Here is a 14,487-nt window from a genome sequence, read left to right as displayed (position 1 = left end):
ATAATTAGTGCTTTACTTGGCTATAATACTAGTCCTGCCATGAGTTTTTTCTATTATTTTCTTCTGCTTTGGAACTCAGACATTTCAAAACTTGAACTCAGCCTACTGCCAGAGAAATGTAACTCGTTTTTACTTACCCATTCAATTCAATCACCTAATATTTTTTCATTTTGGTCTAAATGTAATGTAGTTTCTCTCTCTTGCTCCCTCTCTCTGTCTTCGAAAATACAAATAAAAGGTAATGAAGTTTCTTGAGACTATGGAGTTCACATAGCTAGTGTCTCATCAGTAATCACAACTTTGAAGGAGACAAACGGGAATGTGGAGTAGCCTCTAAAACTGAGGTTTTAACTTGCATAAAACTTGAACGTTTTGCAGTTTGTGTGTATGCCCATATTTCTGCGAAGTTTCATAGCTTTCATCACGTTTTCAAAGGTATATGCAATCCAAAACTCACTGTTTAGAATGTTACCACTAAATTTCAAACTTAATTTAAGCTTATAAAATGACAAGTCTAGAAACAGCATATTAATAATTACTAATAGCATGTTGATTCATTATTATCAACAGTAAATAATAAACCCCAAGCCTTTGCATAATCTTAAAAGATTATGCTCTCTTGGGTTCAAAAAGCTGTAGTGAAGCCTTCAAACTCTAAAACCATTTACTCTCGATTTTATACTCAGGTTGCAGTGCAACAGAAACAGTGACGATCAAAGTCAAAATGGCCAAATTCAGTGGGAGCTTCTGAAGAATTAACTGATTTTAAAGATATTGGTGATAATTCTTCATCTAGAACTGTATCCACTCATGACAAGGATTAGATTGCACACTCCCACAGGAATTGAGGAAAGCTTAATGGAGTATTTGCAAGGACGTGTTAAGGGTTAATTTTTTTTGTCTTTAATGATAAAATGCAGCCATAAAATGCAGATAAAATGTTTATATGGAACAATTCTGTTCATATAGAACAAAGATAAAAGTTGGGTAAATATGTACTAAGACAGTTGCTATAGTTCCCACTTCCCTAATTGGTCATTAGGCCTAAACTGTTAACCACATCCTACTAATTCCTCTACTCATTGCACGTTCTTACTCTGCTAGGGCCTACTTGGTAGGTTGCTGAAAGGGTGACTCAACCCTTCATTCCTTGCAGTCTTGTCTGTTGGGTTATCACAGTTTTCCATTGACTGTGAAGCTGAGACGCCTCAGAGGACAAGTAGCAGGATAGTCCTCCTGGCTCCAATTAGGAAGCAATGATCCAACTTCCTTTTTATAACTGCATTTACCTACCTGAATCACTAGGGCAACTGCCTTCCTTTCCTGTTGCTTCAGAACCATGGGGATCCCAAACTGGCCAAGGGATAGTCTTAGGACTGACGGTCTCAGCTTCCAGTTTGATAAAATCAAGACCAGGTTCCCAAGTGGAAGCAATTCTGCCTTGAAAACTTGGCCCTCCAAAGTCACTAAGCTCAATGTTGGAGGCCTGAAAAGCAAAAATCTTGTAAATGGCTTATTTGGTGTAAAAAGGGGCTACTCTCAACTAGATTCCTTGATTCCAGGAACCATGCATTCTGACTGTGAGAGAAATGGTGCCAAATATTGATGGGTATTTATTGTCTCCCAGCTGACATCATGGCTGAGCCTTTAGCAGGCTGTTCTATTTCTTGTTCTATGGAGTGAGCTGCTTCTGTGTGATGAAACGCATGAGATTTCTGAATTCTGTGGTGAAAGCCTACATCCCTTCACCATATAATTAGTTCTATAATCAGTAGTAGAATTGTGTAGGATACCATATTCACGAATAAAATAAGTACAAATGGAAGAATGATGGAAAAAGCAAATCTACATCTGGAATATTTCTCTATTCCTTTAAGAGAGTTGCTTTTCTCTCTTTGATGAAAAAGATCCTATATAATAAACCTGCCACTTGGTCCTCCTGGGGAATATGGCCACTTCAGGAGGCTTAGCATTCACTTCTGTTATGGGCAGGTTGGCGCTCAGCAGCTCAGCACTAGCAATGGCCGTATCAGCCTTGGTGAGGGGAAGTCTGTGTTGCTGAGTTGCTGAGACCCTGCAGAGCCTCATCCATTCTGCTATTTGAGTTTCCAGGTTCATGGGGGATTTCCATCTTAGTCTTAAGTAATTAACATTCTCCTGACTTAGAGATAAATAAGATAATCACATGGGGCAAGTGTTCAGGACTGGAAGTCAGAAGCCTGAACTGTCTGTCTTATTACAAGTCTGCAACTTACTAGATTTCTATTCTTAAGAAATTCTCTTAACTTCTACAAATCTGAGTATATTTAGAAGGAAAATGAGATCTCTTCCCTAAGCAATGAGTGGAAAGAATGGTATATGTATGCTAGTTAAGAGATAGTGTTAGAAGTCAGGTAAATCTGGGCTTGAATCCCAACCCCACAACTAACTAACTATGTGACCTCACTGAGTAAATTGAGTAATACGCATTGATAAGACCATGCAATATTTGCTAAATACTTAGCAGGTGCTCACACGTGGCAAGCCCTCAATAAATGCTAACTATTACAGGTAACCTGCTTTAACTACCTTCTAAAATAAAAGTGTGGGAGCTCCATTAACTCCCAGTCAGTAATCTTGTAAAATGGGCATATCCTATCACTTCCACAAATTGCTGTAGAGTGGAGCCTGGTCGACTCAACTAGGATATTATTTAACTGTGATTAAGCTTTGCCGATAAAGTGCATCCTTGATGTAAACAAAGAAAAAGGAAAAAAGAAAAAATAGGAGGTATCTCCAGAAGTCTAGACCTCAGACAAAAGAGAATTTACTTTCTCATTCAATCAATTCCGGCTTCCCAGGAGGTAAAAATATTTCTACTAGGTGCTTAGATTCTTCTGAGCTTTTCTTTCCTGCATGCATTCAAAAAATAACCATTGAATCTCCCAGAGTTTCTTTCAAGTGTTCCAGACACCCTGACAACAGTTTGGGGATAGACTGTCCCCATTTCTCTCTGTAAACTATTTTTTTTATAGTCAGCTCATTTGCCTTTTAAACTTTCTTGTTTTTAATGGACATAGTGGCTGGACAGTATTTTCCCACCTCTGAATCTTTTTTTTTTTTTTTTTTTTTGAGACAGAGTCCCACTCAGTCACCCAGGCTGGAGTGCAGTGGCACAATCTCGGCTCACTGCAAACTCCACCTCCCGGGCTCAAGCCATTCTCCTGCCTCAGCCTCCCAAGTAGCTGGGATTACAGGCGCCTGCCCCATGCCCAGCTAATTTTTGTATTTTTAGTAGAGAAGAGGTTTCATCATTTTGGCCAGGCTGGTCTTGAATTCCTGACCTCAGGCAATCTGCCCGCCTCAGCCTCCCAAGGTGCTGGGATTACAGGTGTAAGCCACCACGCCCGGCCCCACCTCTGAATCTTATAGCACTTATCATCTATATCAGAGGCTGTGCGTTAGCAGGCTGTGGACCACAGGAAAGTGATGTTCAGCTTACATAGTGTTAGGCTACAAAGGGCTTTTGGGGTTTGTGTGTGTGTGTGTGTTTATGTGTTTATTTTATTTTAATTTACTCTCAGAAATTTAAAAATACCAGAAGATCTCACAGTAATTTTGTCAAAGTAAAATCTGGTTTGTGGTTTCTCTTGAGCATTGGAGGATCTGGCAACACTGAGCCTCCATGCCTACATGGCAGTCGGCTAGGACCAGAGATACAGGGCGTGTACACTCCAGTTGGCCCCACTACTTTATGTTGAGTCCATATTGCTACTTTGGATCCACTCTATTACCTTCCTTACCCTGTAGGCATGTGAGGTATTTTTAATTTTGTTTTTAATCAACACATAGTAACTACATTTTTATGGGCCACAGTTTGATAATTCCATACATGTATACATTGTGTAATCATCAACACAGGGTTTTCAGCCTATTCAGCATCTCATACATTTATCCTTTCTTTGTGGTGAGAACATTCAAAATTTGCTTTTCTAGCTCGTATTTGTTCATTTTTGCATTGCTATAAAAGAACACCTGAGATTGGGTAATTTATAAAGAAAAGAGGTTTATTTGGCTCACAGTTCTGCAGGCTGTACACAAAACATAGTGCCAGCATCTGTTTCTGGAGAGGCCTCAGGAAACTTGCAATCATGACAGAAGATGAAAGGGGAGCAGACATGCCACGTGGCAATAGAGGGAGCAAGAGAGAGACAGGGGAGAAAGATGCCAGGTTCTTTTAAACAACCAGCTCTCACGTGAACTCACAGAGAGCGAACTTGCCCACTACCATGGGGAGGGCACCAAGCCATTAATGCAGGCTCTGCCCCCACATCTCCCCAAACACCTCCCATCAGGCTCCACCTCCAACATTGGGGATCACATTTCAACATGAGATTTAGAGGGGACAAAGCATCCAAACCATATTGTAGCTATATTGAAATTTACAATACAATATTATTAACCATAGTCACCCTACTGTGCACTAGAACACCAGAACCTGTTCCTCCTATCAAACTGTAACTTTGCACTCACTGACCAACCTCTCTCCATCCTCTCCAACCTCCCAGCCTCTGCTAATTACTATTCTACTCTCTATTTCTGTGAGGTCACTGAGTGAGAATATGCAATATTTGTCTTTCTGTGCCTGGCTCATTTCACTTAACAGAATGTCATTCCAGGTTCATCCATGTTGCCACAAATGACGGGATGTCATTCTTGTTTTTATTATTATTATTATACTTTAGGTTTTAGGGTACATGTGCACAATGTGCAGGTTTGTTACATATGTATCCATGTGCCATGTTGATTTCCTGCACCCATTAACTCGTCATTTAACATTAAGTATATCTCCTAATGCTGTCCCTCCCCCCTCCCCCCACCCCACAACAGTCCCCGGAGTGTGACGTTCCCCTTCCTGTGTCCATGAGTTGTCATTGTTCAATTCCCACCTATGAGTGAGAACATGCAGTGACATTTTTATGGCTGAATAGTATTCCACTGGGTATGTAGACCATGGTTTTTCTTTATCCATTCATCCACTGAAGGACACTTAGGTGGATTCTGTATCTTCGCTCTGGTGAATAGTGCTGTGATAAACATGTGAGTGCAGATATGTCTCTGACATACTGATTTCACTTCCTTTGGAAACATACCCCATAGTGCATTTGAGTTTTTGACTTGTGGTTCACATGTTCTTAGCATTTGAACTTCTCTGCCAGAGGACAAATGAGCAGTCCTCACTCACGGCACATAGAATGGAACTGGTAGCAGGTGTGTGGTCTCCCTGATGCGTATCACACTTTGAGACAGAATGAGTGTCTATCATGGCTGGACATCAGACTCTGAGAGAGAGAGACCAGCCCTTGCGTTGTGAGCTTTAATGTACACAATTAGGGGAAGCACCAACCCCTCCCTCAGAGGATTAGATGCTGGCACCCAGCAGCAGTATGTGCTGTTGAAAAAGTGGTCTCCTGCGATTTCAGCATTCATTGAACAGGAGAGCATCACTCTCTCCCCAGACATGTGTTCTAAGCCTTGAGTTGTGTGACGTGGAAAATCAGTGCCTTTGGTCTTGATTCCTCACTTCAGCATTAACCAGAATTGACTGCCTTATGCCAGAAATGTAGAAAGTTTTGAGATAGCAGGTTTCAGGCACCTGACAGTCCCTGCTCTGCAGAAGGCCAACCTTTTAGAGAGGGCACCCTGCAGGGAATTAGCCTGGAACAAGTTAAACTTTACTTTTAATTATTTCTTCAAATTCTTTCTTCACGTAGCCCTTGCTAGCTGCACTGTAATGATTGACAGAAATTTGCTGGTTGTTTGACTTTGCTGTAGTGCTTCACAAATCTGGCAATCAACCAATAACTTTTGGTTCTTCAATTACTTACATAGTAGGAAAAAAAGGCAAAGACTATGCCTCATTAGCTACCTGTTGGCGCTTCATTAATGCCTCTTATTCTTTTCCTAAAAACAAGAAAGCAGGACATATCCTTAAGAAAAGGGGTCAGATTACTCTTATCTGACAGAGGATGGGACAAGAGATTTTTTAAGAAAAGAGAATAGCAAAGGTTTTCACATTGAAAGGCAGATCTCAAAGCAAAGGCTATGTATCAAGATGATTGAAGAACATTTTAAAAATTGAATTCCTTTACACAAGGCCTAAAACCAAGTGGTAAGAAATATTTCAGACTGAACCCACAGAGACAGTGTCCTTCTGTTTTGTGGAAAAAATGTAAAGGAGATGTCAAATTAACACGCTTAATTTCTTACAAGTGTGATTAGCATTTTCAAAGATCTTTTTATATGTCTAGCCTAGTAGAATGGGATGCTGCATAATGAAGAGAGAAACCAAAGTAGACAAAGAAGTTGAGAGGAAAGGAATCAACTCTGTGGGATAATAAAAGATTTCTAAGGAGAATTTTAGAAAAGAAAGTTCTCGGCCAGGCGCAGTGGCCCAAGCCTGTAATCCTAGAACTGTTGGAGGCAGAGGCGGGCGGATTGCCTGAGCTCAGGAGTTCGAGACCAACCAGGGCAACACAGTGAAACCCCATCTCTACTAAAATACAAAAAATTAGCTGCGCGTGGTGGCATATGCCTGTTGTCCCAGCTACTCGGGAGGCTGAGGCAAGAGAATGGCTTGAATCCAGCAGGTGGAGGTTGCAGGGGGCCGAGATCATGCCACTGCACTCCAGCCTAGGCAACAGAGCAAGACTCCATCTCCAAAAACAAAGAAAAGAAAGTTGCTTATTTGATCTGAAATCTGGAAAGCTCAAAGCAGCAAAATGAATCTTACTTATCTCACCAGCTCTCAATTCTCATGCTGGTGTTCCAGGTAGGAATGGGTCCCTGAGTCTCTCCCCCAGGATAAAGAATTGACCTCGAGCTTATTGGAACATCATCCTTGAAGAGAGAAGAAAGTCCTATAATGCCTGCCACCTACAAGATACTGATCCAAGAATCTTCCATAAAATTTATTTAGCTGTCAAGATTCCTCCTTGAGAAACTTGTAAGTTGTGATGTTTGTGTATACGACAGAATGGAAGTTAGTCACTTACCCTCATGGGTGCTGGATGGCGAGCCGAGTATTGAGGCTGAGGGACCCTAGACAAAAGAGTTTCTCTGTGCTAATGAGACCTGATTTGCGTCAGCTTATTGCTAGCCCTGAGATCGCAAAGTATTCCATGCATGACTGGGGGACGTGGGAAGCTGTGTCTGAGTTGTCTGAATACAAATATAAATGTACTATATACTCCAATTAAAAGGAAAACACTGTCAAATGAGATTTTAAAAATATAACACTGCATACAAGTAAAAAGGCTCAGAAAGGTTGAAAGTACAAAGATAGGGAAAGAAATAGAAATAGGAACACAATTAAAAACTTAATGATGAATCTGACAAAAGATATGCAAGACTTCCATCCTTCCTTCCTTCCTTCTTTCCTTCCTTCCTTTTCTCCCTTCCCCTCCCTCCCCTCCCTCCCCTCCCCTCCCCCCCTCCCCTCCCTCCCCCCCTCCCCTCCCCTCCCCTCCCCTCCCCTCCCTTCCTTTCCTTTCCTTTCTTTCTTATTTCTTTCCTCTGTGGCCCAGGCTGGAGTACACTCGGCTCGCTGCAGACTCCCTGTGTCCGGCTCCCGTGATTCTCCTGCCCTGCCCTGCGGGCTGCCTGGGATTGCCTGCGCGCGCCACCACCCCTCCCTGGTTTTTCTCCTTTGGCTGGAGGCGGGGTTTCGCCATGTCGGCCAGGCTGGTCTCCAGCTTCTGACCTCGAGTGCTCTGCCCACCTCGGCCTCCCTAGGTGCTGGGACTGCAGACGGAGTCTCGCTCACTCGGTACTTGGTGTTGCCCGGGCTGGAGTGCGGTGGCGTGGTCTTGGCTCCTTGCAGCCTCCGCCCCCCAGCCGCCTGCCTTGGCCTCCCAGGGTGCTGGGATTGCAGCCTGTGCCCGGCCGCCCCGTCTGGGAAGTGAGGAGCGTCTCACCCGGCCGCCATCTCTGAAGGACGGCCCTGCCCGCCCCATCGTCTCGGAAGTGAGGAGCGCCTCTGCCCAGCCGCCCCGTCTGGGATGTGGGGAGCGTCTCTGCATGGCCGCCCCGTCGGGAGTGAGGAGCGTCTCTGCCGGCCGCCCGTCTGGGATGTGAGGAGCGCTCTGCCCGGCCGCCCCGTCTGGGATGTGGGGAGCGTCTCTGCATGGCCGCCCCGTCTGGGAAGTGAGAAGCGCCTCTGCCTGGCCACTCAGCGTCTGGGATGTGAGGAGCGGCTCTGCCCGGCTGCCACCCCGTCTGGGATGTGGGGAGCGCCTCTGCCCGGCCGCCCCGTCTGGGAACTGAGGAGCGCCTCTGCCTGGCCGCCCCGTCTGGGATGTGGGGAGCACCGCTGCCCGGCCGCCCCGTCTGGGAGGTCTACCCAGAGGCCAGAAGCAATGTGGGGGCTGGACGTGGTGGCTCACGCCTATAGTCCCAGTACTCTGGGAGGCCGAGGCGGGTTGATCACTTGGGGCTAGGAGCTTGAGACCAGCCTGGCCAACATGGCGAAACATATGAAAAATACAACTGTCAAACCAACCAGCGAACATAGCGACAACAAAACAGGTCTACCCTGGAGTCATACTCCAATTTTTTCTATTTTCCTCCCTTTCTGATCTTTTATCCCACTTTCTTTTTCTTCCTCTTCCTTCTCCTTCTTCTTTTGTTAAATAGAGGATTGACTTATTATTGATCCATACAAAGTCCCTCTCTCATTTCTTTTCTTTAATTCCCACCCCCCATTTCTATTCCTCGTCTTCCCATGTGCAACCTTCCTAATATGTTTGATATGCATCTTTTTGTTCGTATGTACTTTTAGAAAATGTTTATTGTTTAGTGTGCAAAAAAAATAAAAAATAAAAAAAAAATTTAAAAAAAGCTATGCAAGACTTGTACCCTGAAAACTATAAAACATTACTAGGGAAAAATTAAATAAATGTAGAGATATACTGTGTTCATGGGTCAGATGACTCAAAGTTGTTAAGATATTAATTCTCCCCAAATTGATTTATAGGTTCAACACAATCCCAGTCAAAATCCCAGCAAGCTTTTAATAGAAAATAGCAAGCTGATTGTATAATTTAATATGTATGGAAATGTAAAGCAACTAGGATAGCTAAAACCGCTTTGAAAAAGAAGGATAAAATTGGAGGAATACGGTACCTGATTCTAAGACCTTTATAAAGCTACCGTTTTCAAAATAATGTGGAATTGGCTTCAAGATACCTCAGTGGAACCTATCAAATCAATGGAGCAGAATAGAGTACAGAAATGGACCTACACATTTATGGGCCATTGATATTTTATGATTTATTTTTACAAATAGCCAGTCAATTCAGTGGAAAATATAGTCTTTCAAAAAGTGATGATGGAACAATTAGGTATGCATATGTGAAATTTGATCCTTATCTCATAGCAACCACATACGAAAATAACTTAAAATGAATTATAAATGTTAAGGTAAAACCTAAAACTATAAAACTTTTAGAAGAAAACATAGACAAAATCTTTGAGACTTTGGGTTAGGTAGAAATATTTTAGATATCAGGCCAGGCACAGTGGCTCAAGCCTGTAATCCCAGCACTTTGGGAGGCTGAAGTGGGCAAATCACCTGAGGTCGGGAGTTCGAGACCAGCCTGACCAACATGGAGAAACTCCATCTCTGCTAAAAATACAAAATTAGCCGGACATGGTGGCACATCCCTGTAATCCCAGCTACTCGGGAGGCTGAGGCAGGAGTATTGCTTGAACCCGGGAAGCGGAGGTTGTGGTGAGCTGAAAACTCACCATTTTACTCCAGCCTGAGCAACAAAAATGAACCTCCATCTCAAAAAAAAAAAAACCCAGAAATATTTTCGATATCACTGTAAGCATGACCTATGAAAAATCAAATTGATAAATTGCACTTCATTAAAAAATAAGTTCCTGTTTTTCAAAAGACACTGCCAAGATAATTTTAAAAAGGCAAGTCATATATTAAGGCAATTTTCTTTGGGTCTCTCATGTTTCTGCAGGTGTTCCAAGCAAATGCATTCACCACTTTTGTTCTGAACCATCTCATCAAAGATATTTACGCAGCAAAAAGCCTTGGAAGATAGAGAAAATGGCTCCCTGTGGATTTGGGTTACTTTTTTTCCTGACCAGTATAATAAAGGTATTGTCTTTTGGAGGGGCGAGGGCAAAGGTTGGGTAGACTTGCTAGCAGCACCCTTTAAATATCTAGGGTCTCCTAAGCTTGGAGTTTCTCACCTGTGACATAAACCCACCTTGTCTGTAGGACCTCCCTAGGCCTTGCCACGTTCTCATGGGTCTTGGGTCAAGGGTGGGCAATGGAAGCAGATGTGACAGTGAAGCTCATGCTTCTTGCTGTGATGCTATCAAGTCCCTTTTCTCTAACCCAGGAGCTGCCAACTCCTGCCTATTTCTTGGAAACTGGCAGGCTCACTTCTTTGTTCAACAGCAGGGTAAAATACCAGACCCTTCACAGTCCTTGACTCCACAGACCGGGAGAAAATACTTACAAATAATATATCTGATAAAAGACTGGTATCCAAAAGATGTAAAGCACTCTCAAATTCTATTTTCTCCTGTCCTTTAACGTTCTTCTACAAAGTCACTTTTTAAAAATAATTAAAAAATTAAACTCTGGCATGAGGGGTCTCACAATCACTGGTAAATAAATAATAGACAAATAAATAAGTTGGGTGCATTGGCTCACACCTGTAACCCCAGCACTTTGTGAGGCCAAAGCAGCTATCACCTGAGGCCAAGAGTGTGAGATTAGCCTGGGCAACATAAAGAGATCCCATCTCTATAAAAAAGTTTTAAAATTAGCCAGGCGTGGTGGTAAGAGCCTGTAGTCCTAGCTACTTAAGAGGCTGAGGCAGGAGGATTGCTTGAGCCCGAAAGGTGGAGGTTGCAGTGAACTATGATAGCACCACTGCACTCCAGACTGGGTGGCAGAGCAAGATCCTCTCTCTATTAAAAAAAAAAAATCTGAAAACCCAAGGTGTTGAAAGTATGTGCATAGTACTTAACTTTTAACACTAAATACATATTTGGATGAATATTTACTTAACATCTATCTCCCTTTAAATTTCAAACTTCATGATCTCAGGAACCATTCAGTCTTGATTACTACAAAATTCCCAGTGTATAGCACTGTTTGGTATATAATTTAATCAATGAGTATTTGTTGTGTGAATTAAGGAACAAATTGTCTTATGATTACACCTAATGATTATATGATTTAAGGTTGTCTCTGCTATTACAAATAACTCTTAATGATTCTTCTCCACATACATTTCTAAAAGCTGAATTTGGGGGCCAACAAATTGCAAAATTTTAAGCTTTGGGACATGTTGCCAAACTCTACTTTGAAACCTTGAACCAATTTATAATTCCTTCAACAGCTCCAGATTAGATCACTAGAAGTCAATTAACTGAAAAAAAGTAAAAACATCTTATATCTGATCTAGGACTGTTGGTCATTTTACAAGCAGAGAAACTAAGACTTCAAAAGTTCCTAAATAAGCTAGCAAATTGATTACTCGGAAAATGATATTTGATTATTTGGAACTCTTCCCTCAATAATTGTCATATTAATTTTAGATGCATTCCGGGTAAATAAATAGTTTATACCCCAAGTGATCTTCCTAAAGTTAAATTTGGAGTACGAATTGTAAATAGAATGCTAAGCACTTATGTTAACATATTACACCTCTGTCATTTTAATTGTAGCCCATTAAACATATATTCATATTCTCAGACACTTCATTGTATGTATTAAGGAAAATGTTCTTTAAATTCAATATGAAAAAAATAATTTTTATAAAGAAATCTTTCTCACCTAAAAAAGGTAACTCATAATCTCATCACACAGAAAACAACCCAAGTTCCTTTCAAATGTGGAATGAATAAGGAAATTATAGGCTGTTCATACAATGGAAACTATATATTAGTAAGTTGAACCAAGTACGAGTAACAACGTGATAAATCTCACAAACACTTGGAAACAGGAGGCCAGATATGAACAAAATACATATTACGTTATTCTATTTATAAAGTTCAAAAACAGGAAGAAGTATGCTACAGTATTGTTTACCTTTGAAGAGAAGAAAACATTTGTGCTTAGGAAAGAGTTCAAGGCCACTTTTAGGTGTTGGCAATGTTCTATTTCTTGATCTCTATATTGGCTATCTTTATATTTGCATTGAGATAATTTATTGAGCGGATTTTTTAAAAAGTTGAAACTAGTTTGAGTTCAGAATCCCCTCTCTAGCAGAGCTTGATGGCTTAAAACCCCAAATCCAATCAATAATTTTTTGAAGTCCAGGAAACATTTAACTTAAGCTTTTACTTGAAGGACATCTTGAATACTTTTCTGCATTCTAGCTTTACTTTTAACACATTTTTCAGTGATGTCCTGGACCAGAAGTAGCCATGAAATGTTCATGCTTTAATGATCACAAGTGAATACTCCCTACCCCATTTCTTACATCTTATCACAGTAGGACAGAGTTGTTGAATTTTATTTAACAAATGAATATTAAGAATTTTCTTTTTTTAAAAACTCTGGGCATCTGATAAGTTACCAGTAGAGGATACAATTTTAACTAGATCATCTTAAAAAAATCAGAACAGGAAATTTTGGAAAGTCTCCAAAATTCACAAGCTGTCTCTGTTCTGCAGAAATGCTTCTCAACGGTCTGCAGTGCCCGGTGTTTTTCCACTTTGCCCAAATGGCTATTCAGATGATTAATGTCAGCAGGCTCTGTGCATTTGAGTACTGGCTCTGTGATCTTTACAATACAGAGACCTCAGTGTGACACGTGACAGCAAACCAAGACCACAGTAAATGTCTAGGAGAAACTTTAAGAAACAGCAGCTATTATGATGAGGAAATCAACCTGTTTGTGTTGCAGAAACAGGACAGTTTACTGGCTTGATAGGTGTGCTATCACTGTGATATGCCCAATCCCAGGCAATTAGATTCAGGATGGCATATGGCCATCCCGAATGATTTGCAGAATCCAAAATGTCCCACAGCTTAGGACCAGTGGAACAGCAACAATCATACACAGGAACACTTGGCCTAAACAGTGTCATACTAATGAAGAGAGTCTGAGAGGGGTCTCCCCCAGGGCTTGTCCATCCCACTCCTCTGGCTGCTCCTATCCTTGCTTACTCTCAATTACTGAGCAATGAGAATGCTCACACTCTCAGTTTCTGCCCTCCTCTCCATCACACCATTCTATTTCCAGCTTTTATGGAACACAATCTTATTTTCCAGCACTAGAATATTTCAGTATTTTGTTAGAGGCCCAATCCTGACAATGATCTAGAGGTGCATCCATCCTAACATCTGGTTTTACAAGGTGGCTTGGGAGAACATAGCTGTGTAGGGAAAAAAAGGTGTAATAACTTTTCCTCACCCATTTCACAGACCATGACTGATACTCCTATAACGAAAGACAGATTAACAAGAGAAATGTATGACAAATTTATTTAATCAAAGTTTTATGTGACATGAAGACCCAAAGACCCCGGGAAAACTGTGTGTTTTTGTAGGTTTATTAAAGAATGGACAGCCATGTAGAAATGTGATTTAACAAAAAGGAGTATAATTTTATGGTCATAAACTGAGGGGCAAAATGGGGTGTAATTTTATAGTCATAAAGTGATCCAGCAAAGCCTGTTTGTTCAGGTTCTTCTTAGCCTCTCTATGTAGCATTCCTTCCTCCGAGTGTAGGGCAGGATACCTTTCACATGAAGGCTTTCAGGGAATGTCTTAGTTTTGTGCGTCTACAAAAGAATACTGGAGACTGGGTAATTTATAATGAACAGAAATTTATCCTTCATATTTCTGGAGGCTGGGAAGTCCAAAATCAAGAGGCCAGCATCTGTCAAGGGCCTTCTTGCTGTGTCATCACAAGGTGGAGGGACAAAACAGGGTGAGACAGAAAGAGAAATGAGGGCCAAACTCATTCTTTTATAAGGAACCCACTCCTGTGACAGCAAACTCACTCCCCGTTAATGGCATTAATCTATTCATGGAGGCAGTGCACCCATGGTTCAAATACCTCTCATTAGACTCCGCCTCCCAACACCACCATAATGGGGGTCGAGTTTTCAACACATGAACTTGGAGGTGCACATTCAAACCATAGCAGGAGAAAAGAAAGAAGGCCAGAGACTTACATTTCTAGTTTTTATGGGTTGCTTTAGGGGAGTTCTAGTTTTCATAACCTGCTTTGGAGGAGAAGTGGGGAAAGGAGAAAGAAGGGCAGGAGAAGTTCAGAGGGAATTACTTGCTTCTAAGGCCCTTTCAATTTCCTTGAGTTCAAAATACTCAGCAGGCTAAGGTGCCATACTTTGGGATATTGTGTTCTGAGTTCCAATATCTGCATGCCATACTCTTCTGGGAGGATCGGGAATATTCTGAAGCATCACCATCAGCCAATTGCTTTTCCATGGGTAACAACATTG

The sequence above is a fragment of the Nomascus leucogenys genome, chromosome 1a, assembly GCF_006542625.1.
Source record: "Nomascus leucogenys isolate Asia chromosome 1a, Asia_NLE_v1, whole genome shotgun sequence".
In the NCBI taxonomy this organism is placed as follows: Eukaryota; Metazoa; Chordata; class Mammalia; order Primates; family Hylobatidae; genus Nomascus; species Nomascus leucogenys.
The sequence above is the reverse complement of the archived record's forward strand: the minus strand, read 5'-3'. Positions refer to the sequence as shown.